The sequence below is a fragment of the Pelodiscus sinensis genome, chromosome 17 (genome assembly GCF_049634645.1).
Source record: "Pelodiscus sinensis isolate JC-2024 chromosome 17, ASM4963464v1, whole genome shotgun sequence".
NCBI classification, from domain to species: Eukaryota; Metazoa; Chordata; order Testudines; family Trionychidae; genus Pelodiscus; species Pelodiscus sinensis.
In genome coordinates this window covers 30,783,903-30,789,304 of record NC_134727.1, presented here as the reverse complement: position 1 = coordinate 30,789,304, position 5,402 = coordinate 30,783,903, and positions in this window count along the sequence as shown.

Here is a 5,402-nt window from a genome sequence, read left to right as displayed (position 1 = left end):
CAAACTCTGACATTTAAAATTTTGACTCACAGCTGTAAAACTTGCAGCCTATGACCTCCTGTTGAGATGTACTCGGTACAGTTTCTGCCGGCTCAGGCAAGGGAAAGTTCCTTTCTGTTCAGCCTGCTAAATGAGCTTCTTATGATGTCTTGTAGTATGTCTGCACTACACATTATGCCTACACTACACCATCTGTAGGACCCAAGCTTGTGGACTTCCAAAACAGTGTTTGAGCTTCCATATGGCATTGTATACCTGGTTTTAAGGTTGAGGGCTCAGGTCTCACTGCTGTGCTAACATGTCCAAATGGCATTACTCAGACCTGCTGAGTTGGCTCTGTGGTTTTACCTAACTCCACACTACAAAATGACAGGGCTTTAACCCAAGTAGCAGTGGAATTTCACTCAGGACCCCCTGAATCAAATTGATTTGTATATAGACAAAAAAGTTCTTGGGCTCAAACCTGAATCAGAAGTATAGCTTAGGGTGTGTCTAGACTACAGGGTTTTGTCGACAAAAGTGGACTTTTGTCAACAAAACTATACCTGTGTCTATACTACCACCGACTTCTGTCGACATAACGTTGACAGAACTTGGCAGTTTTGTTGACAGCGGTAAACCTCATTCTACGAGGAGTAACGCCTTTTGTCAACAGAACTCTGTTATTGCACCTACACCGTCCTTTGCGTCTAGACTCTCATGTCAACAAAGCGGCTTGCTTTGTCGACAGAACTGGATGTAGTCTAGACACTCTTTGTTGACAGAAGTTTTGTTGACAGTATTTGTCGACAAAGCCTCCGTCGACAAAAGCCTGTAGTCTAGACGTACCCTTAGTTTGCTCTGTAGACATACCCTCAGAGGTCCTACTCCATGTCCCAAAATTGGAGTATGAGTGGGGAAAAGAGGAGGTAAACTCCTCCAATTACATCTACTCAAGTAGCTGACCACCAACCAGCAGATGCACAAGTCAGCACTGAGGAAAGGAACTGGCTCTTACGTGTAGCTCCCAAAGATGGGTAGGAGGGAAGAGCAAGGTATCAAAGAACTTTTTCCACCACAGACCACTTTAGCACAGATCCAACCAGCATGATCACAAAGTTCACTTTGTGGTTCAGCAGGTAGATTTATTACCTATAGTCCATGCAAATTCAGTTAGAAATCTTGCCTCCAGGTGTGCCACAGCCTGCTAATTTGTTCAGTCTACTCCTAAATCAATTCAAAGTACAATGAGAAACGAATGCAATAGTTACTCTCCTGGGGAACCACTAGCTGTTCTGAACTTGGGGGTGAATTGTATGCCACCCAATAGAACAATGCTGGGAAGTCTAGCCAAATATTTCTGTGAAATGGGGTGAACATTAGGTGTTTTGTCTCAAAGGTCACTGGATTGGGGCCATTTACATATTATGGAAGTTTTCCTGAATAAGTGCAGACTGAAAATATAAGGCCAGAAAGAATCTCTAAATTGATATAACCACATAGGTGCCGGCAAACGTGACTTGACTGTAAAAGAAGAGTTAAGTATAAAGTAGCAAAGAGGAGGACTCTCTATTTTAGGAATGGTTGATTTAATGTGAACATTTTTCTGCAGCTTGTACATTTGCAAGAAGCAAACGAATGAAAATAAGCATGATAGGCTATGGAATATACAGCATGTAGTAAAAATGGGAAGGATGTGAAAGTCCAATACAAAGGAACAAGGTAAAATCCATATTTACGTAATTTGACCTTTGAGAATTGTGTGGTGAGAAATCCAAGGCCATTACTACTTGCATTGCAGTATGTTCTGTGGGTAGTAAAAATGATGTATTTTGGATATACTGCCTTGATTTCATACTCCTTTGCACTCTCCCTTGGCATGCTAATCTTCAGTCACGCAGCAAATACAGCCGCTGACTGCTGTTGGCTTCAGTATGACTATGAAGGCAAATTAGTACTCATGGAGGCAAATCAGCAAATTCAATGCCCTCTTCTTTCTGAGAACGAGGTTCCCTAATGATGTTATGCAGTTGTTTGAATTTGGGAAGGTGAGACTACATGTCCCATATGTGTTGCGAGTCTAAAGCCAATGGCCATGGCTATTCACTATTATATAACCCAAATTCTGAAATTCAGAGTACACCCGAACAGTGTTTCCTCTAAGCTGCAAGGCTGCACATCCTCACAGGTGATTAATCAGCCCCACCCAGTCAGAGGCTCAGGGCTCTGTCTGGGTGGGGCTGACTAATCACCTGTGAAGTTGTGCTGCAGCACAGCCCAGACAGAACCCTGCACCTGAACTACTTTTCATTTCCTTGGCCCTGGAAATCAAAGCATTTCAGGCTGAATCGGGCTAGCTGGCTCAAACAGGAGTGTCACTTACCATCAGTGATCATGGCCACCAAATGTCTGGTGAGACGATTTTGAGCTACAGCAGTTGCAGCTCCCTGCCATAGTGATGTGTGTTTTGTTTGAAGTGATGTGTAAATTTTTAATCTCATCCTTTATAAATCTGTGGCTAGATTGTCCCTTACCCTGTTGCTGGCATGGAGCTATAAGGGGGAGTAAAACTCTGCTCACATCTCTGCAGGAACAACCTAGCCTTTAGGTTCAGGTGCACAGTAAGCAGGGCCTGCATACTGCATGGGGGGAGAGGAATGGGCGCAGGGCCTGCCTGCTATGGTAGCCTTTATGGGCCACAGGACTGCCTGGAATTTCTGTATCTCAGTGTGTATCGAGCCCACCCCAACATGACCCTCCTGTGCATAGCATGCTTCATGCATCAGTGCTTGCAAGGGAGTCCTTGAGAGAGCAGTCTGATGGCTGCCTTCACAGCCCTGGCACCCTGGATGGTTTTAGGGGTATTTTAGTGTCTTCTTATGCCGTTCTGTCTCTTTTACAAGTTGTAAAGGGGCCAGAGCGAGGGTGAAGAAGCTCACCAGTTCCCCAACGTGTCGTTCAACTGCTTTAGCCACAGGCTTGTCATTTCTCATCTTGCAATGCTCTGTGGTGTTCCGATTATCATATTTCTGGGGAACTGTCCCTGCTTTCTCCCCTCCCTCATGATCCAATAAAGGACAGTCAGGGCCTCTGGCTCCCCAATTGTTTACCCCTCTTGGCTGAAAGGAGTATTTTCCAGGCTGCACAGTTCTCTGCCTGGAAATGCTGTGATATTCCCAGCAGGCCACACAGCCTAAGTGGTCAGCCTCTGCACTTTGCTTTCTCTCCAGAGTCTCTAAACATCGTAAGTGCCTGAAGTTATATGTTGCCACACAACCCTTTCTAAGCAAATACATTTATGTATATGGTGAAAGCATCAAACATACTAAAAATAATACAGGAACTTAAATGCCTACCAGAGATCACCTCAACTCCAACAAGGGCCGCAGTGGGTGATCAGTCCTTAAAACCCAGCAAAAGAGTCTTTCTATGCTTACAAGTTCACTACAGCTTTTATGAACAAAGATAACCATGAACAGTTGTGCTACAGCATGAACCTTTGCTCTTGTCCCTCATGTGTCAGGTGATCGGTAGCCCCCTGCGCAGATACAAAATGTGTATCCATATCCACCTCTGTAAAAATGATCTGTGGATATCCGCATTCACATCCATAGATTGAAAGTAGATATCCACCGATTAGCCAGGCTCTAGTGATCAGCATAAAATAGTTCCTTCCTCAGGATGTAGCTTCAAAAGGTTGGGTTTGTAGAGGGTTATCTGCAGTCACTTTCTCCAGATATTTCTTAGGAAACCTACTAAACTTTATTTCTCCCAAAAGTTCATTCTTCACTGCCCTATTGTTTAAAATAGGCGTTTGAAGCTCATAACATTTCCTAGGGTTGATTGTGGCCACATCTTCCCCACAGAGAAGCTACAGACAATCCCACAATAATACATTAACTATGCATGTAATACAGTGGGTTCCAAAGATATTTAAATTTGATTCAATAACACTTTTCAAGGAAATTATGGGAACCCCCAACTTCCTCAACAAATAAGGCAGAGGCCCTACTGACAACAGCTTCCTTCACTAGACAGCACTGATTTGTTTCCAGAACACTGTGTACTCTGTGCACGGAATGAGGCAGAAATACTTTGGAGAAATAGTATATGATTAAATGGATGAGTAAAAGACTGTATCATAGTACATATGCATATAGAGCCAAATTAAGATGGCACAGCCAAACTTCATTCAGGCTATTCCTAATTACGCATGTGATTTTGCATCCTCCTTGTTCTTTTAGTGAAGGCATTTTTTTGTATTGAATTTCTAAGGTTTTCAGAAAAAGCAAGGGCAGCACTGGTGGTCAAGATCAGACCAAATGGTGTGTGTGTGTGCGCGCACGTGTGCAGTGGGGCAGAGAGGTGTGGAATGAAACACATTTAACTTTGATTTACCAGAGTGCGCTTTCCTGTAGGTGGGGATGATACAAGCCCAGAGCTAAAAGGCAGAGGGGGATGGAATTCTCTGCTCCTTTCTAAGGGGGAAAAAAGCCACCTCCGCCCAGCTCCATGACATGAATTATAATGTAGCTTACTGCAGCCTGCCTGTTATTGCTTTACATGAGATTTGCCGGGGCGCTGACTATATGAACGATAATTAAAGTCATTTTTGTATTGCATTTTTTGATAAAAGCCATGGACAGGCCATAGGCAGCAAACAAAAACTCTCAGAAGCCCATGACCTGTCCCTGACTTCCACTAAAAATACCCCTGACAACGTAGGAAGTGGGCTCAATACCTACTTGCTGGGGCTCTGGATCCTTATGAGTGGGAGTTCTGGGGTCCCCCTACCTGCAGGATCTGGGTTGCTGCAGGGTTCCTTTGCCCTCAAGGGCTGATGGTTGCTTAGGAAGGTTGCACACTTCCAAGCACTGCTGGGCAGTTGCAGAGTCCGCCCAATGGCAGGGCAGAGGGGGCTGGCTGGGAGCTCCAGCCCTGGGGCAAAAAATGTCACGGAGGTCAGTGGCAGTCACAGATCCCATGACTTCTGTGACCTCTGTGACATAATCGTGGGCTTAACGATAGGCGATGGGCTCAGGTTTGGGAATGGGATTCAGGCTCCATGGGAATGTGTAGAAGGGGCCCCAGGTAGCAGGGACATTCTTAGGAGTCCTACTTTGCTTTAGGTTCCTCACCTTTAAGATTCTGAAGTCGTGTGTGGAGTGATTCTGTGGGACTGGCCTAAGTGGAGCAGAATCCAAAGATTTGTAAGCCTGCAGCGAGACCAGGCTGGCAGTGGCAGCACAGCTCTACCCTGGCAAAAGTGAAGCCGGTAAACACACATCAGAGTAGAACCTGGTGGTGTGGCCTTCACTGGCTTGGAGCAGACTGACTAAGGAGAGCCATCTCCTGACACTCCTCTAATCACCACTCATTTGACCTTTGATTCACCAACTTCTGGACCTCAGCAAGGCAGATCA